The sequence below is a fragment of the Rattus norvegicus genome, chromosome 6 (assembly GCF_036323735.1).
Source record: "Rattus norvegicus strain BN/NHsdMcwi chromosome 6, GRCr8, whole genome shotgun sequence".
Lineage (NCBI taxonomy): Eukaryota > Metazoa > Chordata > Mammalia > Rodentia > Muridae > Rattus > Rattus norvegicus.
In genome coordinates this window covers 105243717-105268452 of record NC_086024.1, presented here as the reverse complement: position 1 = coordinate 105268452, position 24736 = coordinate 105243717, and the positions used below count along the sequence as shown (strand labels likewise).

Genomic DNA, 24736 nt, shown 5'->3' with positions numbered 1-24736 from the left:
GCACTGATGTGTCTCTTAAACCTAAAAAGATGGGGATGGGGTTATTTGTTCAGTCTAGTTTTCTGTATCCATGTTGTCCATGGTCTGTAGAATCATCCAAGTATACGTCAGAAGGAACAGATCCAATAGAAGCATCTGTGTCTGTGAGAGGACATTGGAACATATGGAGGTCGCTTCTGTGGGGCTGTCCTGGGTGTAGTAATTGCCTGGACTTGGCAAGATGTTGAAACACACACTTATTATAGGCAGAGAATAAGATTAAGCGCGTTTGTGAGAAAACTTTTTCTTAGTTGTACATTTGAAACCCAGAAGACTTCCACCCTTTGGAATAGGCAGTAAGTGGTATCTTCAGGCAGACGTACTTATCCGAGTGCAGTCTATTTGGTCCATAAGAGGTAGGTCTGAGTGTTTCCTGTAGATTATAAGTTTACCTTCTTTAAGATCTGCAGAGCAAAGGAGAAGCAAGAGTGTGTGTGCACACACAACTGGGACACTGATGTGCACAGATGAGGCACTGTGCTTGGGTGGCAGAGTGAGCCGAAGTAGCAAAATCCTGGACACAAGGAGAGACCTTACTTGTACAAGGGTCTTAGTGGTCAGACACATGTGGGAACGCAGGCCTCACACACAGGGTTCCTGCAGAAACGGGTCAGACCGGATATTCACAGGCACAAACCAGGACCTACAACAACAAAGAAAAGAGAAGAAGGAGACCTGGGTATGGGCCAGACAGAGACATTGTTTTCTGGTTAGTGTAAATTACATCCCAAGACTTGGGGACAGGCAGTGAAGAACTAGAGACCCATGGGTGAGAATAGGGATTAATTGCCCTGACTTGAGCCGGGTCTAAAGTTAGAGCCAGTGCTCCTGAGCCAGAGAGCAGCCTATCCAGGTCTAGGCTGGCATTAATCTGTCTCAAAAGGAGAAAGAAGGTCTCACCTAAGGGAAAAGGTCCTAGAAAGGGAGGCTCCATGAAAGGATCTATCCCCAGAAGCAGCACAGCTAGCTCTCCAAGCTCAAGAATGCTCTCCTGAAACCATGTGTTCACAGGGAAAGTCAAGCCCTGAGGTAAAGAAAGTGCATAGAGGTTGAGTAAGTACTGCTCACCAGCACATGCTGAAGAGGGCCCTCTAGTGGGTGGACAGCTAAGAGCAGGGGGCATCATGGCAATGGGGAAGCCTGAGGAGTGGTATAAGTCCTGAAGGCCCCCAGCAGCCAGCAGGTGGTGGTCTGATGTAGATGGTGAAGCAGTAGCTCTGATCGATTCCCTCTGATACTTGCAGAAGCCACAGAAGTTTTAAGGACAGTGCCCATCAGCAGGATGCTCATTGGCAATCTCCGGTTATGTGCACAGAAGTGGCATATATCTCCATTGTTCCTTGCCACAGCCAGTGTGAGTGCATATCCCATGGCAAGCAAGTGTGACTGGGCCCAGCCCAGAAGGACTGTGAGCAATGTGGTGATAGGGCAGGAGTGCATGGTTCATCCATCTCAGCCGATGCTCTCAGTTCCTGGCCCTAGGCAGCCAGAGCAGGCTGTGGGCTGCCTTGGTAGCAGAGGCATACAGTGGGAAAGGCCTGTCCTCTACCCTTGAGTTGGTGGCAGGGTGGTGGGAGCATCAGGGCATGTGAGCAAGGGGAAATCAAAATCCCCACGCAGGACATCCGAGTGAACAGCACTGATGTTAGGGTTCCTGCTTCAATCCCAGGTTTCTGCACCAATGTTAGGGTTTAGAATCTCAGCCTGTGCCCAGACAGAACATACCCAGCCACCATGGTTCCATGTGGGGAACTCTAGTGAGAGGAGAGTAGAGGAGCAGACAGGCAGCTGGCATGTGCATGTCTATGGAGGGATGGTGAAGGAATTGAGAGAAGTAAGAGAGGGTAAGAGAGGGCAAGCAGCCCTCGTTATTCTGTCAAGCACAGCTGGCTGTTGCAGGGAACTGTAGGGCAGAGCTAACCTGGCTGTTCCCAGGTAGCTGTATGGGTTTAGCTTAGACAGAAACAAACAATAATCATGGAAGGGCTCTAGGAAAGCTAGGGTCTGCAACCTTGAAAGCGTGGTCAAAATATTTGGCAGGAGATGGTGGAACAAGCCTCAAGTTTAGAGCAGGGGGAGACACAGAGGTAATGAACTGGTAACTCCCACCTGGAAGGCCTGCCTTATCTTTCCATAGCAACTGTGCCCAGTAAACAAATTTGAAGTCTTTTTTTTTTTAATTTATTGCACATGAGTACACTGTCCCTGTCTTCAGAAACACCAGAAGAGGGCATCAGATCCCATTGCAGATGGTTGTGAGCAATTGAGTCAGATGATGGCTGGGAATGGAGTCAGAACCTCTGGAAGAGCAGTTAGTGCTCTTCACCCCTGAGCCATCTCTCCTGTGTCTTTTATCCACAGAATCAAAGGTTTTAGAGGAAAGCCCGTTGGAAGAATCCTCAAAGCAGTGGTGGATAGAAAAGAGGCCAGGTTAGGGTTGGCAGTGGCCAACTCCGGAGCTAAGAGGAAAGGCATGAGGGGCTGGTAGCTTTGTCTGCAGGCCTGGGATAAGATGGTGCTCATTTTATAACTACAGGCAACACTGAGGGGCCTGTCAGCTAGAGGACATGCAGCAGACAGTGCGAGTCATTTTCTTTTTGGTCAGAGAGGACATTCCAAGCATTAGGTATTTCTAATCCTATACATAGGTGATCATGGAGGGTCAGCTTTGGATCTGGCCCCAGATTCCTCTTACATTATCCCCACAAGTCAAATAAAGTCTAACCAATGGAGTGTGTGATCCCTTATGTTCATGGGACATTGGGGATCGTCTTGGGAAGAAGTGGATTCACTTCTCAAGGACTTATGGTCCATCCAGGTGTAGTAGATGGGATTGCATGAAGTAAATAAAACCTGTTAAAGGTGAGATAGGGGATAGAACTGCTCAGCTGTTGCACTACATCCGGGGCAAGTCCGCCCCTGTGGAATGAAAAGGGGCTTTTGGGAGCACTGAGAAGCATGTCCTCTGGCACACAGGTCTATGGTCAGAGGCCCAGGTTGTCCAAATACGGGTGTGGACATAGAAGGGTTGGTACATACAGGAGCTGATGTTAGTTTGCTTTCCCAAAATTCTTGGAATCCAGACTGGCCACCTCAGGTTTTGACAGAATTTATAGGAATTGGTAAATTATCGAGAATAGGGTGGTATCCAATGGATTGCCTGTGAAGGGCAAAAATAGAAATTGAGACATTATGTGGCTGACATACACATAAACCTATGGGGAAAGGTTGTTTTCTAACAATTGGTTCCTCAAAATATTGAAATATCTGAAAGCTCAACCAATAGAACAATGTGTTGATAGTGGAGTGGAAACCTACAATATTATGAAGGGGATGTGCTTATGCGTATGTATCTACAGAGAATGAAAAACATGGCTACCAATAGAACTTTGGAAAGATCATATCTGACTAGGAAAAAACTGTTTTCTGATGAGACAGTGTCTTCACCCAGCAAACATCCCAGGTGATTCACAGACTGTGTCAGTTACAGGTTTCTCCTAACTGTGCAGGCAAATCAACTTGAAAAGTGTTAGCCCAGAAACAGGAAAACCAGATAGGGCAACAAATGCCACAGCTACGTTTTGTCAAACTAACCATTTTTTTCTCCTTTGGGGCCCATACAGGAATTCTTCACCCCAATTCAGAATGAAGCAGTTTTCTGAAGATCATCGCCCTAGTCCCTTAAGGTGGGGTGGATAGGTTTGGTCATTTGATGTGAAGTTATTGTTATCTAGGGTGGAAGAATATTATTGGTTATAATCAAACATTGATAAAAATGTACTCATTTTTGTACTTATATATTGGAAATTTAAGGTATTTTTGTTCCTTTATTTTCTATTGATAGAAATTTAAGGTTTTCACTTAATCACTGCATATTGACAGAAATTTAAGTTTTCATTTGAATAATTGTACATTGATAGAAATTTTAAATTATTTTGAATTATTCTATATAGGTAGTAACATAGGGTTTTGTTACTTATTTGACTATATTATACGAATGGCATTTATTGAAAATGTGATGGTTCTTACAATAATTCCGTTATGTGTAGATTTCTGATGAGAGGGAAAAGGACAATTCTTAAAGAAAAAGGGGGATATAAAGTGGAAATTTTAGTTTTTTGGAACATTCATTTTGCCAAAGGATGTTCTGCTGGGGAACACAGGTGAAAGCTTGTCTTGCTAAGGAAACACGTAATAGACTTCTCCTGAAGCAGACAGAGGTGAAAGGATGTTTGGATATAGCAGACACGTGAAAGCGCTCCTGATGAAGGAGTATAAATCCCCACAGACAGTGGGAGATGAGCCCTGAGCTTTGGTTTGCTCCACCTCGCCATTCATCAGTAAAAACACTGCATGTATTGGTTCGCCTTACATAGCATTGTAGAGCCCAACTTGTGATAAAGCTGCCATGGAGAGAAGCTCGCCTAAGAACTGCTCCTGAGGATCCTGCAGCAGCTTGTCACCTCTGTGGCCTGACCTCAGGTCGGTGGCCAGCCTGGTGGTTTCTTCAGGATTGAAGTACAGCTGCCTGGTGTCTACTTGCTGACAGTAGTGTACTGTGCCTACTGGTTCGAGCCTGTTTTCTGCCTGCCTAGAGGACTGGTCTGCAGCTGCTGAGTCCTGTTTGGTGTTTGCTCTGGGACTGAACAGCTGCCCAAGGAGATGGAACTCGATCCAGAGAACGACTGCTGAGCAGGTCCACTTCCCCACATCCTAATAACTTTTCTCTTCCACTGCATCTGCTCTGTGGAGGGCTAGAGGAGAGCTTAAGAGGAGGTTTCTAAACACTTATGCCTACAGGTGACACCCAAAGTGCCTTAGGCCTAATGGGTAACTCTGCTCCTAATGTGGTAGAGGGAACTGTAGATTCCGAGGGGTGAGCAATGTTACTGAAGGAAGTTGGTAAAATGTCAGCTACATTGGCTGGGTGGTCTGCTACAGGGTTCCTGGAGAGGGTGTTTTGGTTTTGCTTTGTATGTTCACATGCCATTCTGAAAGTTTGAAGGGAAGGCAGAAAACTCAGAAGGTTCACTCAATTCTCTTTTGCTAAAAAAGATTACAGACTTGGCTATGCACCGAGAGTTTGGGATTAGAAGTTGAATTGGTTGGAAAGAAAAACAAGCCAGTGGGAGAACAATGTTCATGCTTGGTGAATGAGACTGGGAATGTACCCCATGATGAAAAGGGGAAAGAAATAGAGTGGAAGGGACAGGGGTGCCCGGCTCCCATGCTTTCACTACCAGGTGCCCAAAGTGCCTGAAGGAGACAAGGGGCTCAAAAGAGCAGGAGGCAGCAGAGGCACAAAGCTTTAATGTGGAAGTGAGTGCATTACCACAGGTTTTCCTTGGGCCTACAGAGGCACCTTCATCCTTCCCCGTGTCTCTACAGCATGTGAGTGCTACTGATGCTGTTCTTGCCAGTGAACTGTTCTGGTGATGATAGAAATGCTAGATTTAAAGCATTTTGAAACTGTTGTTTTGTATCATTTACACTCTTCTTATGTTAATGAAAGGCTAAATCACTAGGTCACAGCATGAGGTGATCCCACAAAATGGGTAGGGTTTGGTGTCAGGTGGTCAACAATTACAGTGGTTGTTGAGGCAAGGCATGAAGCTACAGAACCAGCCCTTGTGATTAACAAGTGGAATAACTGTTACTAAAGACCAGCTACTTGCTGATGGGCCTTATGCCGACTTACAGGAGTAAATCAGATCTGAAGGTGTAATGAACAATGGTAAGTTGCAACTTTAAGAGCTTGCGGTCTGGTTGCAGAACTTGAGGAGGAAAATCTACCTCTTTACCAAAATAGGATTCTGGAGAATTCCTTTAGAGAATTCTTACAGAGGTGTTAACTTCAGCTGTTTATAGAACCCTGTTTATAGAACCCTATCAGACTCAGAAACTAGACAGTCGTTGATAGAAATATTGTCTTTTGGGGATGCAAACACAGAATGTAAGAGATCAATTAGACCATTGAAAGCATGTAGAGCCCATGTAGATGAATGCATATGGGAGACCACTGGTATAGTTTCTCAGTAGTATAATGGAAATATCACAGGGCAAATGGTGGCTAGAGATATCAGCAATCAAAATGCTTGATGTTTTAACTGTAGACAATTTGGTCATTTCCCAAGAAATTGTAAGGCCAAAGGGTCCAGAGTTCAAAATGACAGGTGCATTGATTCTAGAGAATACGGTAATCATAGCTAAGACTCTGCAGGTTCTGGTTACTGTGAGCTACAGAGCCTTCTAGGCCACTGCAGCCTTTGACATTGGTCAAAGGATTTGCCAGTCTGAGTCTGAATGAGGTAACCTCCTGCCATTGGGAACCAAACTGTCCTGTGGATTGCTGTCTGTATGCAGGCAAGTTCAGGTACAAATCTTAATTAGTTACATGAGCCCGTGTTTGGGCAGTGGGAAAAGAAGGCAGGGCTGAAAGTTTTAGAGAGAGGGGACAGAATGATGACCAGGAAGAGATAGATGGAGGAAGGTGAACCGGATGCACATGGATCTGATTCATCTTCATCTTCTCTGTGTCTTCTTCCTGTCTGTCTCTTCAGATAAAGGAGGACATAATTGTTAGGGCTTGGAATTTTGGCCTGTGCACAATAGAACCGGCCAAGCCACCATGGTTCCACGTGAAGAGGTTAAATGAGAGAAGAGTAGAAGATCAGATAGGTGGCTGCCCATGGACATATGGGGGAGGGATGGGGGGAGGGGGCAAGAGCAGCAAAGAACAAAGAGGAAGAGAAGTAAGAGAGGGTAAGACAGGGCAAGCAGCCCCTTTTCTAGTGTCAGGAATAGCTGGCTATTGCCAGGCAACTGTGGGTAGTGCATACCTGGCTGTTCCCATGCAGCTGTGCTCTTTGAGCTTAGACAGAACACAAACATTCTCCATTTTGGTTTAATTAAAAAAGAGTAGACTCGATGGTGAAGCAGGAGTTGGGTTGTGATCTCTGACTTACTTCATGCTTGCTTTCCGACGATGTGTCTCTTAAACCTAAAAAGATGGGTATAGGGTTATTTGTTCACTCTAGATTTTGCTGTCTCCCTGTTGTCCATGGTCTGTAGAACCATCCAAGTATAGGTCAGAAGGAACAGTTCCAATAGAAGCATCTGTGTCTGTGAGAGGAGATTAGAACATATGGGGGTCTCTTCTATGGAGCTGTCCTGGGTGTAGTAATTGCCTGGACTTGGCAAGATGCTGAAACACACACTTATTATAAGCAGAGAATAATATAAAGCGCGTTTGGGAGAAAACTTTTTCTTAGTTGTACATTTGAAACCCAGAGGACTCCCACCCTTTGGAATAGGCAGTAAGTGGGATCTTCAGGCAGATGTACTTATCCGAGTGGAGTCTATTTGGTCCATAAGGGGTAGGTCTGAGTGCTTCTTGTAGATTATAAGTTTACCTTCTTTAAGATCTGCAGAGCAAAGGAGAAGCAAGAGTGTGCATGCACATGCAACTGGGACACTGATATGCTCAGATGAGGCACTGCGCTTTGGTGGCAGAGTGAGCACGAAGTAGCAAAATCCCGGACAAAAAGAGAGACCTTACTTGTACAAGGGTCTTAGTGATCAGACACTTAGTGTGGGAACGCAGACCTCACACACAGGGCTCCTGCAGAAAGGGGTCAGACCGGATTTTCACAGGCACAAACCAGGACCTACAGCAACAAAGAAAAGAGAAGAGGGAGACCTGGGTATGGGCCAGACAGAGACATTGTTTTCTGGTTAGTGTAAATTACATCCCAGGACATGGGGACAGGCAGTGAAGAACTAGAGACCCATGGGTGAGAATAGGGATTAATTTCCCTGACTTGTGCCGGGTCTAAAGTTAGAGCCAGTGCTCCTGAGCCAGAGAGCAGCCTATCCAGCTCTAGGCTGGTATTAAACTGTCTCAAAAGGAGAAAGAAGGTCTCACCCAAGGGAAAATGTCCTAGAAAGGGAGGCTCCATGAAAGGATCTATCCCCAGAAGCAGCACAGCTAGCTCTCCAAGCTCAAGAATGCTCTCCTGAAACCATGTGTTCACAGGGAAAGTGAAGCCCTGAGGTAAAGAAAGTGCACAGAGTTTGAGTAAGTACCACTCACCAGCACATGCTGAAGAGGGCCCTCTAGTGGGTGGACAGCTAAGAGCAGGGGGCATCATGGTGATGGGGAAGCCTGAGGAGTGGTATAAGTCCTGAAGGCCCCCAGCAGCCAGCAGGTGGTGGTCTGATGTAGATCGTGTGGCAGCAGCTCTGATCAATTCCCTCTGATACTTGCAGAAGCCACAGAAGTTTTAATGACAGTGCCCATCAGCAGGATGCTCATTGGCAATATCTGGTTATGTGCACAGAAGTGGCATATATCTCCATTGTTCCTTGCCACAGCCAGTTTGAGTGCATAACCCATGGCAAGCAAGTGTGACTGGGCCCGGCCCAGAGTGGACTGTGGGCAATGTGGTGATAGGGCAGGAGTGCATGGTTCATCCATCTCGGCAGATGCTGAGTCTCTGGCCCTAGGCGGCCAGAGCAGTCTGTGGGCTGCCTTGGGCAGCAGAGGCATGCAGTGGGAAAGGCCTGTCCTCTACCTCTGAGTTGGTGGCAGGGTGGTGGGAACATCAGGGCATGTGAGCAACGGGAAATCAGAATCCTCACTCAGGACATCCGAGTGAACAGCACTGATGTTAGGGTTCCTGCTTCAATCCCAGGTTTCTGCACCAATGTTAGGGTTTAGAATCTCAGCCCGTGCCCAGACAGAACACACCCAGCCATCATGGTTTCACGTGGGTAACTCTCGTGAGAGGAGAGTAGAGGAGCAGACAGGCAGCTGTCATGGGCATGTCGATGGAGGGATGGTGAAGGGACTGAGAGAGGTAAGAGAGGGCAAGCAGCCCTGGTTATTCTGTCAAGCACAGCTGGCTGTTGCACGGAACTGTGGGGCTGAGCTTACCTGGCTGTTCCCAGGTAGCTGTGTGGGTTTAGCTTAGACAGAAACAAACAATAATCATGGAAGGGCTCTGGGAAAGCTAGGGTCTGCAACCTTGAAAGGTTGGTCAAAAATATTTGGCAGGAGATGGTGGAACAAGCCTCAAGTTTAGAGCAGGGGGAGACACAGAGGTAATGAACTGGTAACTCCCACCGGGAAGGCCTGCCTTATCTTTCCATAGCAACTGTGTCCAGTAAACAAATTTGAAGTCTTTTTTTTTTCCTTTTAATTTATTGCAAGTGAGTACACTGTCCCTGTCTTCAGAAACACCAGAAGAGGGCATCAGATCCCATTGCAGATAGTTGTGAGCAATTGAGTCAGATGATGGCTGGGAATGGAGTCAGAACCTCTGGAAGAGCAGTTAGTGCTCTTAACCCCTGAGCCATCTCTCCAGCCCTGTGTCTTTTATCCACAGAATCAAAGGTTTCAGAGGCAAGCCGGTTGGAAGAATCCTCAAAGCAGTGGTGATAGAGAAGAGGCCAGGTTAGGGTTGGCAGTGGCCAACCCCGGAGCTAAGCATGGTGGAAGAAGAGGAAAGGCAGGAGGGGCTGGTAGCTTTGTCTGCAGGCCTGGGCTAAGATGGTGCTCATTTTATAACTTCAGGCAACACTGAGGGGCCTTTCAGCTAGAGGACACCCTGCAAAGAGTACGAGTCATTTTCCTTTTGGTCAGAGAGGACATTCCAAGCATTAGGTATTTCTAATCCTATACATAGGTGCTCATGGAGGGTTAGCTTGGGATCTGGCCACAGATTCCTCTTACATTATCCCCACAAGTCAAATAAAGTCTAACCAATGGAGTGTGTGATCCCTTATGTTCACGGGACATTGGGGATCGTCTTGGGAAGAAGTGGATTCACTTCTCAAGGACTTAAGGTCTCTCCAGGTATAGTAGATGGGATTTCATGATGTAAATAAAACCTGTTAAAGGTGAGATAGGGGATAGAACTGCTCAGCTGTTTCACTACATCCGGGGCAAGTCCGCTCCTATGGAATAAACAGGGGCTTTTGGGAGCACTGAGAAGCATGTCCTCTGGCACACAGGTCTATGATCAGAGGCCCAGGTTGTCCAAATACGGGTGTGGACATAGAAGGGTTGGTACATACAGGAGCTGATGTTAGTTTGCTTTCCCAAAATTCTTGGAATCCAGACTGGCCACCTCAGGTTTTGACAGAATTTATAGGAATTGGTAAATTATCGAGAATAGGGTGGTATCCAATGGATTGCCTGTGAAGGGCAAAAATAGAAATTGAGACATTATGTGGCTGACATACACATAAACCTATGGGGAAAGGTTGTTTTCTAACAATTGGTTCCTCAAAATCTTGAAATATCTGAAAGCTCAACCAATAGAACAATGTGTTGATAGTGGAGTGGAAACCTACAATATTATGAAGGGGATGTGCTTATGCATATGTATCTACAGAGAATGAAAAACATGGCTACCAACAGAACTTTGTAAAGATCATATCTGACTAGGAAAAACCTGTTTTTTGCTGAGACCGTGTCTTTACCCAACAAACATCCCAGGTGACTCAGACTGTCTCAGTGACTGATTCTCCTAACTGTGCATGCAAATCTACTTGAAAAGTGCTAGCCCAGAAACAGGGCTACAAATGCCACAGCTACGTTTTGTCAAACTAACCATTTTTTTCTCCTTTGGGGCCCATACAGGATTTCTTCACCCCAATTCAGCAGGAAGCAGTTTTCTGAAGAACATCATCCTAGTCCCTTAAGGTGGCGTGGATAGATTTGGTCATTTGATGTGATAAAATTGTTATCTAGGATGGAAGGTTTTTTTATGACGAGAGATGGATAAAATACTTAAAGTCATTTTGTTTGTTCCACCTCCCCATTCTTCAGTAAAGACACTGCATGTATTGGTTCGCCTCACATAGCATTGTTGAATTCAACTTGTGATAAAGCTACCATGGAGAGAAGCTCGCCCAAGAACTGCTTGTATAGTTCCTGCAGCAACTTGTCACTTCTGGGGCCTGACCTCAGGTTGGTGGCCAGCCTCGTGTTGTTTTAGGCTTGAACTACAGCTGCCTGGTGTCTGCTAACTGGAAGGACTGGACTGTGGCTGCTGGTTTCTGCCTGCCTAGAGGACTGGTCTGCAGCTGCTGAGTCCTCTTTGGTGTTTGCTCTGGGACTGAACAGCTGCCCAAGGAGATGGAACTCAATCCAGAGAACTACTGCTGAGCAGGTCCACTTTCCCACATCCTAATAACTTTTCTCTTCCACTGCATCTCCTCTACTGTGGTCTAGAGCATAACTTAAGAGAAGGTTTCAAAACTTTTATGCCTACAGCTGGCACCCAAAGTGCCTTAGGCCTAATGGGTAACTCTGCTTCTAATGTGGTAGAGGAAACTGTAGATTCTGAGGGGTGAGCAATGTTACTGAAGGAAATTGGTAAAATGGCAGCTACAGTTGCTGGGTGCTATCCTACTGTGTAACTGGAAGATTTTGTTTTGTTTTGTTTCTGCTTTGTATGTTCAAATTCTCTTCTGAAAATTTGGAGGGAAGGTCAATAACTCAGATCGTTCACTCAATTCTCTTCTGCTAGAAAGGACTTCAGACTTGGCTATGCATGTAGAGTTTTTGACTAGAAGTTGAAATGCTTGGAAGGCAAAACGGCAGAGGGAGAAGAAGGTTCAGGCTTGGTAAATGAGACTGGTAATGTACCCCATGTTGAAAAGGGGAAAGAAATAGACTGGAAGGGAAACTGCTGCCCTGCCCTGCTCCCCGTGCTTTCACTACCAGGTGCCCAAAATGCCTCAGGGAGACAAGGGGCTGGGAAGAGCAGGAGGTAGCACAGGCACAAAAGGGTGATGTGTGAGTGCACTCCCACAAGATATTCTTAGGCCTGCAGAAACACATGCATCCTTCCCAGCGTCTCTGCACCATGTGCCTGTTAGTGATGCTATTCCTGCCAATGACCTGACATGGAGACTGATAGAAATGCTAGATTTTAAAGTAGTTTAAAGAATCTATTATTTTGTATCATTTATACTCTTCCTCTGTCAAAGAAATGCTAAATAACTAGACCACAGCATGAGGTGATCCCACATGATTGGAAGGGGTTGGTGTCAGCTGGTCAACAATTACAGTGGTTGTCGAGGTGGAGGCATGAAGCTACAGAACCAGCCCTTGTGATTAACAAGTGGAATAACTGTCACTAAAGACCAGATGCTAGGTAATGGGCATTATGCTGACTTACAGGAGCAAATCAGATATGGCGGGGTAATTGAACAATGTTGTGTTACATCTTTCAGAGCTTGGGATTTGGTTGCAGAACCTGGGAGAAAATCTATCTCTTTTACCAATATAGGGTTCTGGAGAATCCTTTACAGAATTCTTACAGAGGTTGAGTTGAGCTGTGAATAGAACCATATCAGAGTCTGAAACCAGACTGTCCTTGATGCAAATATTGGCCTTTGGGAATGCAAACGCTCAATGTAAGAGAGCAATTAGACCATTGAAATCATGTAGAGCCTCTATAGATGAATGGAAAAGGGAAACCACTGGTGTTGGTTCTCAGGAGTATACTTGCAAATATCAAAGGTCAGATTTTGGCTAGAGATTTCATAAATCAAAATACTTGATATTTTAATTGTGATCAATTTTGACATTTCCAAAGAAAGTGTAAAGCCTGAGGATCTAGGGATCAAAATGAAAGGTGCATTGATGGTAGAGAATACTGTAATCTCATTCTCTAGAATAACAACAGGCTGGTTCTGGTTAAGGTTGAGTTATAAGGGCTTCAAGGCTATTACAGCCACTGTGGCAAAGGTAGACATTGGTAAGGATTACCAGTCTAAGAGTGAGAACAAGGCAACTCCTTGCCATTGAAAACTGAACTGAGGTGTGCACTGGTGTTTATATGCAGGGGAGGTCAAATGAAGTCTTAGTCAGATAAGCTTGTGATTGGGCAGTGGGTAAAGAAGGCGGAGGTAAAATTTTAGAGAGGGGACAGAGAGATGGACCAGGAATCAATAGAGAAGATGGAGGAAGATGCACCAGATCCACGTGGTTCATCACAGATCGCTTCTCTGTGTCTCTCCTGTATCTCTGTCTATTTCTCTTTGGATTTAGAAGTATATAATAATTGTTAGGGTTTGGAATCTCAGCCTGTGCCCAGACAGAACAGGCCAAGCCACCATGGTTGACGTGGAAAACTTTAATGAGAGAAGAGTAGAAGAGCATAAATGCGTCCGGGCGTGGACACATAGACGGGGTGGGTCTAGGAGGGGGCATCAGCATTGAAGATCAGAAATAGAGAAGTAAGAGAGGGTTGAGAGAGGGCAAGCAGCCCCTTTTATAGTGTCAGGCACAGCTGGCTGTTGCCAGGCAACTGTGGGGCAGAGCATACCTGTGTGTTCCCATGTAGCTGTGTGTGTTCTCTTTGAGCTTAGACAGAACACCAACATTCCCCCATCTTGGTTTAATTTTAAAAAAAAATTAAAGGGTTGGGGATTTAGCTCAGTGGTAGAGCGCTTGCCTAGCAAGTGCAAGGCCCTGGGTTCGGTCCCCAGCTCCGAAAAAAAGGAAAAAGAGAAGAAAAAATTAGAGGCGATGGTGAAGCAGGAATTGGGTTGTGATCTCTGACTACTTCCTGCTTGCTTTGCGGCGATGTGTCTCTAGAACCTAAAAAGATGGGGATGGGGTTATTTGTTCAGTCCAGAATTTGCTGTCTCCCTGATGTCCAGGGTCTGTGGAACCATCCAAGGATAGGTCAGAAGGAACAGGTCCAATAGAAGCATCTGTGTCTGTGAGAGGAGATTGGAACATCTGAGGTCGCTTCTCTGGAGCTGTCCTGGGTGTAGTAAGCGCCTGGACTTGACAAGATGCTGAAACACACATCTGTGTTTTGTTATAGGCAGAGAATAAGATTGAGTTTCTTTGGAATAAAACGTGTTCTTAGATGTACATTTGAATCCCAGAGGACTTGTACCCTATGTAATAGGTACTGAATGGGATCTTTCCACTCAGATAAGTAAGTCTGCCTAGTCTATTTGGTCCATAAGAGGTAGGTCTGAGTGGGTTTACACTATCTAGTTTATAAGTTTACATTCTTTAAGATCTGCAGAGCAAGGGAGAAGTAGAGCTTATGTAGCTGGGACATTGTGTGCACAGCTGATGCACGGCAAGCAGGTGGCCATGTGAGCACGCTGGAGCAAAGTCCTGGACAGAAAGAGAGCTTGTTTGTACAAGGGTCTTAGGGGTTGAAAACGCATGGGAAAGCAGGCATCACAGACAGGGTTCCTCCTAAAAGGGGTCTGACCTGCTTTTCCTGAGGCACAAACCAGGAACTACAAGAGCGAGATAGGGTGAAGAGAGAGGCTATTTCCCTACATCAGGGGGAAGGCCGCTCCTGTGGAATGAGCAGGGGCTTCAGGGAACTCTGGGAAACATGTGCTCTGGCACATAGGTCTATGATCAGAGACCCAGGTTGTCCAAATACGGGTGTGGACATAGAAGGGTTGGTACATACAGGAGCTGATGTTAGTTTACTCACCCAAAGGTCTGAAATCCAGATTGGCCACCTCAGGTTTTGACAGAATTTATAGGAATTGGTAAATTATCGAGAATAGGGTGGTATCCAATGGGTTGCATGTGTGGGACCAGAAAGGCAAAAACAGAAATTGAGACATTATGTGGCTGACATACATGTAAACCTGCATCAGGAAGGGTTGTTTTGCAACAACTGGGTACTCAAAATATTGAAATATCTGAAAGACCAACCAATATAACAATGTATTTTCAGTAGAATGGAAACCTACAATATTGTTAAGGGGATGTACTTATGCGTATGTATCTATAGAGAATGAAAAACATGGCTACCAACAGAACTTTGTAAAGATCATATCTGACTAGGAAAAACCTGTTTTCTGCTGAGACGGTGTCTTCACCCAGCAAACAGCCCAGGTGATTCACAGACTGTGTCCGTTACTGATTTCTCCTAATTGTGCAGGCAAATCAACTTCAAAAGTGCTAGCCCAGAATCAAGAAAACCAGATAGTGCAACAGATGCCACAACTACGTTTTGTCAAACTTACCATTTTTTTTCTCCTTTGGGGGCCATACAGGAATTCTTCACTCCAGTTCAGCAGGAAGCAGTTTTGTGAAGATCGTCGCCCTAGTCCCTTAACGTGGGGTGGATAGATTTGGTCATTTGATGTGATACAATTGTTATCTAGGATGGAAGGATTTTTTTATGATGAAAGATCGATAAAATACTTAAAGTTATTTTGTTTGCTCCAGCTGGCCATTCATCAGTAAAGACACTGCATGTATTGGTTCGCCTCACATAGAATTGTTGAATTCAACTTGTGATAAAGTTGCCATGGAGAGAAGCTTGCCCAAGCACTGCTTGTATAGTCCTGCAGCAACTTGTCACTTCTGTGGCCTGACCTCAGGTTGGTGGCCAGCCTCGTGATGTTTTAGGATTACTACAGCTGCCTGGTGTCTGCTAACTGGAAGGACTGGACTGTGGCTGCTGGTTTCTGCCTGTTTTCTGCCTGCCTAGAGGACTGGTCTGCAGCTGCTGAGTCCTCTTTGGTGTTTGCTCTGGGACTGAACAGCTGCCCAAGGAGAGGGAGCCCAATACCAGAGAACTAGTGTTGAGCAGGTCCACTTCCCCACATCCTAATAACTTTTCTCTTCCACTGCATCTGCTCTATTGTGGGCTACAGCATAACTTAAGAGGAGGTTTCAAAACTTTTATGCCTACAGCTGGCACCCAACGTGACTTAGACATAATGGGTAACTCTGCTTCTAATGTGGTAGAGGAAACTGTAGATTCTGAGGGGTGAGCAATGTTACTGAAGGAAATTGGTAAAATGGCAGCTACAGTTGCTGGGTGCTATCCTACTGTGAAACTAGAAGATTTTGTTTTGTTTTGTTTCTGCTTTGTATGTTCAAATTCTCTTCTGAAAATTTGGAGGGAAGGTCAAAAACTCAGATGGTTCACTCAATTTTCTTCTGCTAGAAAGGACTGCAGACTTGGCCTATGCATGTAGAGTTTTTGACTAGAAGTTGAAATGCTTGGAAGGCAAAACGGCAGAGGGAGAAGAAGGTTCAGGCTTGGTGAATGAGACTGGTAATGTATCCCGTGATGAAAAGAGGAAATAGAGTGGAAGGGAAAGTGCCGCCCTGCCCTGCTCCCTGTGCTTTCACTACCAGGTGCCCAAATGCCTCAGGGAGACAAGGGGCTGGGAAGAGCAGGAGGTAGCGCAGGCACAAAAGGGTGATGTGTGAGTGAATGCAGTCCCACAAGATTTTCTTAGGCCTGCAGAAATGCATGCATCCTTCCCAGTGTCTCTGCAGCATGTGCCTGCTACTGATGCTATTCCTGACAGTGACCTCACCTGACGACTGATTGAAATGCTAGATTTTAAAGTAGTTTAAAGAATCTATTATTTTGTATCATTTATACTCTTCCTCTGTCAAAGAAATGCTAAATAACTAGACCACAGCATGAGGTGATCCCACAAGATTGGAAGGGGTTGGTTTCAGCTGGTCAACAATTACAGTGGTTGTCGAGGTGGAGGCATGAAGCTACAGAACCAGCCCTTGTGATTAACAAGTGGAATAACTGTCACTAAAGACGAGATGCTGGGTGATGGGCATTATGCTGTCTTACAGGAGCAAATCAGATATGGCGGGGAAAATGAGCAATGTTGTGGTACATCTTTTAGAGCTTAGGATGCAGAACCTGGGGGAAAATCTACCTCTTCTACCAAAATAGGATTCTGGATAATCCTTTACAGAGTTCTTACAGAGGGTGAGTTGAGCTGTGAATAGAACCATATCAGAGTCTGAAACCAGACAGTTGTTGATACAAATATTGGCCTTTGGGAATGCAAACGCTCAATGTAAGAGAGCAATTAGACCATTGAAATCATGTAGAGCCTCTATAGATGAATGGAAAAGGGAAACCACTGGTGTTGGTTCTCAGGAGTATAATTGCAAATATCAAAGGACAAATTTTGGCTAGAGATAATCATGAATCAAAGTTCTTGATATTTTAATTGTGATCAATTTGGACATGTCCAGAGAAAGTGTAAGGTTAAAAGATTCAGCGTTCAAAATAAGAGGTGTGTTGATTCTAGAGAATATAGAGCTGAAAGAGAGAGAGAGAGAGAGAGAGAGAGAGAGAGAGAGAGAGAGAACATGAATAGAGAGAGATAGGAGATGTAGAAAGATCTACATGGATCTGGTTCATCTTCATCTTCTTGGCATCTCTCTGTCTCTGTCTGTCTCTTTGAGGAGAAAAAAGACAGTCATGTCTTCCAATAAAGAGATACAACTGGAAAGGACTTCCAAAAGGAATGTTAAATAGTCCAACTTTGTCATATTTTTGTGTAACAACCATTTGCAATTATTCGTAAGTAATTTCCTCGATCTCTCATTTACCGTTATATGGATAGCATTCTGTTGGCTGATTCTGATGATCATGGGTTAGAGATTATGGTAACACAAAAAATTCTACCATGCTGGGGATTACAGAGTGCTCCAGAAAAAAAAAATAAAGGGGAGATTCACTAGTTATCTGGGTTATAAAGTCCAACAAACAATTTAACCACAAAAGATACAGATCTGTAGGGACCAGTTGGGTACACCTCGTGATTTTACCCAGATGCTCCTGATTTTCCTCAGATGCTGGATGAATAATTTTCTGCATCAGGGCCTTCCTATGTGCATGATCATAAGAAATGCAGTTAAATGATGCATACACTCCACCATTCACATAATGGTGGCTAGAGATATCAGGAAGATACCATGAAGGTTTGCTCATTGACTCCTCTTCATCATCGGAGCCAGGCTGCTCCTTCCACACTTTCACTGGGCAATGATGTCGACTGCAACTGTGAAAGCAGAGGAGACACAGTATCTGCCCGGCTCAGCTATGGTTCTCACTCCAGAGTCTGATGGCAAGTGCTCGTTCACAGCTGGGTGGATGACACTGTGTTCCCTTCAAATTTAAGCTTTGTATCTTCAGATCCAGGAGACCCACCAATTTCAAGCAGATGAACGCTGAAACCATCTTCAGTTTCCATGTCAAAGACACAGCGGGTGTGTGATGCTGCCTGCATGAAGGTCTCAGGGTCAGTACATCTACTGCCCTCATGGAAGCTGATGGTCCTTCTCCTGTTCATGAGAAGCCTGCTGCTGTTGAGTTGGCACCAAACTTGACATTGAGGTGACAAAATGCTTTGGAAGTGTCAACGTCGATCTGCAAAACCAACTTTGCCTTTGGATGTGCTCTGGTGACTTCCATCAATTCAATTTCACTGACAAGGTCCTAATGTGGACTCCATTACTGGTGGCATACTTGACTGGAGACACTGGTTTACAAGGATTTGCATAGGTAATGCTCTCTGGACGCACCCCAAGTCTCTAGACCAACGTTATTTCAGCCTTGCTGGCACAGTCAAGTCATGTAGCAGTTACAGCTAGGGCTCTGCTGTCCTTTCATTTGTCTGTGTGAAAGGGAGTCACAGGGCAAGAGCTTTCAGGCACCTCAGACGCTGTTTTAGAATGTGTTCGAGGTCTGTAACTTAGAAAGAATCCCTATCGTCAGGGGACGATTTCTTTCTATTTCTTTCCCTTTTTTTCCTCTAGAATGTCTTTGGCATTAAAGCCTAAATTGAGGATGTGGCAACCAAAGTTTTCATTCCTAAAGCTGCTCATGGTTCTTGATACGCTTACAGAAAACAGCACTGGGCCACAGCTAGCCAGACCTGTGGTGAGGAAAACAACAAACCCCGAGGACCACACAGCCATTAGTGGAAGCTGATCCAAGGTGGCACTAAGCTTATGTCTAGGCTGCCTGTTGGTGACATCTGCGGGAACTGCCCTCAATATTCTTAATGTTGGTGAAAATGGAACAACAGCACCCGAGAGAGGTTATTGAAAAAACTGAGGAACAAGGCCAACCAATGTAAGGATGTGTAGACATGAGAAGGGAACCTGGTAATTGTATTATGGGATGTGGTTATGCTTATGCATCTACAGAGATTGAAAAATACGGCTACCAACAGAAGCTTTTAATGTTTAGATCTGATTAGGGAAAACCTCTTGTGAGCTGAGACAGTGTCTCCACAAAGCAAACATCCCAGGTGACTCACAGACTGTGTCAGTTTCTGATTCTCCTAACTGTGCATGCAAATCAACTTCAAAAGGGCTAGCACAGAAACTAGAAAGACAGATTGGGCAACAAAGGCTACAGCTACCTTTTCCTCAAACTAACCATTTTTTTTCTCCCTGGGGCCCATACAGGAATTCTTCACCCTGTTTCAGCAGGAAGCAGTTTTCTGAGGATCGTCGCCCTAGTCCCTTAAAGTGTGGTGGATAGGTTTGGTCATTTGATGTGTTCTAATTGTTATCTAGGATGGAAGGTTATTATTGGTTATGATCAGAGCTTGATAGACATTTAAAGTCATTTTGTTGGAATAGTTGTGTATTAGAACTTTAAGGTATTTTGTTTCATTATGTTTTTGGAATTTTCAGATTTTTGTTTTATCATTACATATTGATAGCAACTTAAGTTTTTGTTTGAATTGTACTTCAATAGAAAATTTAAATTGTTTTGAAGTGTTGTGTATTGATAGAAAGGTAAGGTTTTGTTAATTATTTGAGTATAGTCTACATAATGGCATTTTTTGAAAATGTGATGGTTCTTACAATAATTGCCATTGTGTGTAGATTGCTAATGATAGGGAAAAGGACAATTTTTAAAGAAAAAGGGGATATGAAGTGGAAACTTCTAGTTCTTTAAAACATATATTTTGCCAAATGATTTGCTCAGGCACAGAGATGAAAGGACGTCTTCCTAACGCAAACATATGAAAGACTTCTCCTGAAGCAGACACAGGGAAAAGGCTGCTTGGATATAGCAGACAGTGAAAGGACTCTTGATGAAGGAGTATCAATCTGACCCCACAGTCTGTGGGACATGAGCACTGTGCTTTGGTTTGCTCCACCTGGCCATTCTTCAGTAAGGACACCGCATGTATTGGTTCCCCTTACATAGCATGGTTGAGCTCAACCTGTGATAAAGCTGCCATGGAGAGAAGCTCACCCAAGAACTGCTTGTATAGTTCCTGCAGCAGCTTGTCACTTCTGTGGCCTGACCTCAGGTCAGTGGCCAGCCTGGTGGTTTCTTCAGGATTGAAGTACAGCTGCCTGGTGTCTGCTTCCTGAAAGGACTGGATTATGGCTGCTGGTCGAGCCTGTTTTCTGCCTGCCTAGAGGACTGGTCTGCAGCTGCTGAGTCCTGTTTGGTGTTTGCTCTGGGACTGAACAGCTGCCCAAGGAGATGGAACTCAATCCAGAGAAAGACTGCTGAGCAGGTCCACTTCCCCACATCCTAATAACTTTTCCCTTCCACTGCATCTGCTCTGTGGCGTGCTAGAGGAGAGCTTAGGAGGAGGTTTCAAAACACTTACGCCTACCAGTGACACCCAAAGTGCCTTAGGCATAATGAGTAACTCTGCTCCTAATGTGGTTGAGGGAACTGTAGATTCTGAGGGGTGAGCAATGTTACTGAAGGAAATTGGTAAAATGGCAGCTGCAGTTGCGGGTAGTATCTTACTCTATGTTCCTGGAGGGGGATTTTTGGTTTTCCTTTGTATGTTCACATGCTATTCTAAAATTTGGAGAGAAGGTCGAAAACTCAGAAGTTTCACTCAATTCTCTTCTGCTAGAAAGGACTGCAGACTTTGTAATGCACATAGAGATTTCAACTAGAAGTTGAAATGCTTGGAATGCAAAAAGTCAGGGCGAGAACAAGGTTCAGGCTTGGTGAATGAGACTGGTAATGAATGTACCCCATGATGAAAAGGGGAAAGAAATAGACTGGAAGGGACAGGGCTGCCCTGCCCTGCTCCCCATGCTTTCACTACCAGGTGCCCAAATGCCTCAGGGAGACAAGGGGCTGGGAAGACCAGGAGGCAGCACAGGTACAAACTGGTAATGTATAAGTGAGTGCATTACCACAGGTTTTGCTTGGGCCTCCAGAGGCACCTTCATCCTTCCCAGTGTCTCTGCAGCATGTGCCTGCTACTGGTGCTATTCCTGCCACTGAGCTGACCTGGTGACTGATAGAAATGCTAGATTTAAAGCATTTTGAAGAATCTGTTGTTCTGTATCATTTACATTCTTCCTATATTAATGAAACACTAAATAACTAGACCACAGCATGAGGTGATCCCACAAGATTGGATGGAAGGGGTTGGTGTCAGCTGTTCAACAATTACTGTGGTTGTGGTGGTAAAGGCATGAAACTACAGAACCTGCCCTTGTAATTTCTCAAGTGGAATAACTTATTAAAGAACAACTACTTGGTGAAGGATGTTATGCTGACTTACAGAACCAAATCAGATCTGAGGGTGTAATTGAACAATGTTGTGTTACAACTTTAAGAGCCTGGGGTCTGGTTGCAGAACCTGAGGAGGAAAATCTACCTCTTTACTAAAATAGGATTCTGGAGAATTCCTTTAGAGAATTCTTACAGAGGTTAAGTTCAGCTGTTTATAGAACCCTATCATACTCAGAAACTAGACAGCCATTGATAGAAATATTGGCTTTTGGGGATGTAAACACAGAATGTAAGAGAGTAATTAGACCATTGAAATCATGTCGAGCCCTATAGATGAATGCATAAGGGAGACCACTGGTATAGGTTCTCAGGAGTATAATGCAAATATCACAGGGCAAATGGTGGCTACAGATATCAGCAATCAAAATGCTTGATGTTTTAACTGTAGACAATTTGGTGATTTCCCAAGAAATTGTAAGGCCAAAGATTCCAGAGTTCACAATGACAGGTGCATTGATTCTAGAGAATACGGTAACCGTACCTAAGACCTTGCAGGTTCTGGTTACTGTGAGCTACAGAGCCTTCTAGGCCACTGCAGCCTTTGACATTGGTCAAAGGATTTGCCAGTCTGAGTCTGAATGAGGTAACCTCCTGCCATTGGGAACCAAACTGACCTGTGGATTGCTGTCTGTATGCAGGTGAGGCCAGGTACAAATCTTAATTAGTTACATGAGCCTGTGATTGGGCAGTGGGAAAAGAAGGCAGGGCTGAAAGTTTTAGAGAGGGGACAGAAAGATGACCAGGAAGAGATAGGAGATGGAGGAAGATGAACCGGATGCACATGGATCTGAGTCCTCTTCATCTTCTCTGTGTCTTCTTCCTGTCTGTCTCTTCAGATGAAGGAGGACATAATTGTTAGGGGTTCCAATTTTGGCCTGTGCCCTCACAGAACATGCCAAGCCATCATGGTTCAGGTGAAGAGGTTAAATGAGAGAAGAGTAGAAGAGCAGATTGGTGGCTGGCCATGGACATATGGGGGGAGGGATGGGGAAGGGGACAAGAGCAGCAATGAACAAAGACTAAGGGAAGTAAGAGAGGGTAAGACAGGGCAAGCAGCCCCTTTTCTAGTGTCAGGCATACCTGGCTATTGCCAGGCAACTGTGGGTAGTGCATACCTGGCTGTTCCCATGCACCTGTGCTCTTTGAGCGTAGAACACCAACATTCTCCCATTTTGGTTTAATTAAAAAAAAAATAGTAGACTCGATGGTGAAGCAGGAATTGGGTTGTGATCTCTGACTTACTTCCTGTTTGCTTTGCGGCGATGTGTCTCCAGAACCTAAAAAGATGGGGATAGGGTTATTTGCTCAATCTAGAGATGCTGACTCCCTGTTGTCTATGGTGTGTGGAACCAACTGAGTATAGTTCAGAAGTAACCGATCCAATAGAAGCATCTGTGTCTGAGAGGAGATTGGAACATCTGGAGGTCTCTTCTCTGGGGCTGTCCTGGGTGTAGTAAGCACCTGGACTTGATGAGGTGCTGGAACATACATACTTATTATAGGCAGAGAATAAAATTAAGCATGTTGCAGGAGATAAGTAAACTTTTTCTTAGATGGAAATTTGAAAACCAGAGGACTCCCACCCTTTGGAATAGGTTGTATGTGGATGTTGAGGCAGATGAACTTATCTGAGTAGAATCTATTTATTCCATAAGACATAGGTCTGAGTGGGATTCCTGTAGTTTATAAGTTTCCATTCTTTAAGATCGGCAGAGCAAGGTAAAAGAGGGAGCACTCAAGTACCCGCAGTTGGGACAGTGGTGTGGACAGCTGGGGCAATGTGTGCAGGCAGTGTTGTTAGCACGCTGGAGCAAAGTCCCAGACAGAAAGAGAACTGGCTTATGCAAGGGTCTTAGGGTCCCAGATAGTAGGAAACGGGCCTGATAGACAGGGTTCCTCCGAAAAGGGGCCAGACCTGCTTTTCACAGGGCAGGAACCAGGAGCTACAGCAACAAGCATGGGAGAAGAGGGGGAGGCCTGGGAATGGGGGCAGACAGAGAGAATGGTTTCTGGTTAGTGTAAATTAGACCAAAACATCCCAGGAAATGGGGACAGGCATTGAAGACCTATAGACCCATGGGTGAGAATAGGGATTAGCTGCCCCAACTTGTGCTCGGGCTAGATTTAGAGCCGGTGCTCCTGGGCCAGAGAGCAGTCTATCCAGGCTTGGGCTGGCATTAAACCATCTCAAAAAGAGAAAGTCTCACCAAAGGGAAAAGTTCCTAGAAGGAGGCTCTGTGAAAGGCTCTATCTCCAGAGGTAGCTCCAGTAGCTCCAAGCTCAAGAACGCTCCCCTGAAACCCTGTGTACCCCATGGAAAGTCAAGCTCTGAGGTAAAGCGCACAGAGGCTGAATAGGTACTGCTCACCTGCATGTGCTTGAGGAGGGGGCTCTCCTTGGTTGGCAGCTATAAGCAGGGCATCCTATGGAACGGGAGGCCTGCTGGAGTGGTGTAAGTCCTGAGATCCCCAGCAGCCAGCAGTCGTTGGTGGTTTGATGGTGTCGATGTTGTGGCAGTAGCTGTAATCAAATCCCTGTGATGCTCACAAAAGTGGGAGCAGATGTAATGGCAGGGCCCAACAGCAGGACGCTTGGTAGCAATCTCGAGTCATGTTCACAGAAGTGGCATTCCTCTCCGTTCTTCCTTGCCACGCCAGGGAGAGCACACAGCCAGTTGTGAGCAACTGCATCTTTACCCACAGACCTGGGTGAACTGTGGACAATGCAGTGATAAGGCTGGAGTGCACAGGTTTCCTCGACCTCCACCAAGGTTCTGCCAGGAGAAGCTGGTGGTTGCTGTGGGCAGTAGAGGAATGTGTTGGGAAAGGCCTATCCTGTGCCTCGGGGTCAGCAGAGGAATGGCGGAAGTAAAACGCCATGTGGGCAGTGGGAAATCAAAATCCTCACCTGGGGCATCCGAGTCACGGCGCCAATGTTAAGGTTCCTGGTTCCATCCATGCTTTCAGAACCAGTGTTAGGGTTTTGAAGAGTAGTCAGTGCTCTTAACCCCTGAGCCATCTCTCCAGCCCTGTATCTCTTGTCCACAGTATCAAAGGTCTCAGAGGCAAGCCAGTGGCAAGAACCCACAAAGCCGTTGCGGAGAGAGAAAGAGGCCGGGTTAGGGTTGGCAGTGGCCAATCCCAGAACTCAGCATTGTGGTGGAAGAAGAAAGGCAGGAAGGGCTGGTGGCATTGGCTGTAGTCTGGGCATGAGGTGGTGGTGATTGTAAAACTACAGGCAGCCCTGTAAGCTAGAGGCCCCTCGGGACATTGGAGACATTTTCCTTTTGGTCAGTCAGGAGGTACCAAGCAGGCAAGAAAAGTAGGTATTTCTGATCTTAT

The 24736-nt window shown here is 45.3% G+C and overlaps 1 pseudogene; it reads right to left on the bottom strand.

Moving 5' to 3' along the window:
- Positions 1-621: 621 nt before the first annotated feature.
- Positions 622-24353, bottom strand: LOC134479137 (ornithine decarboxylase-like; annotated as a pseudogene).
- Between the last annotated feature and the right edge of the window lie 383 nt (positions 24354-24736).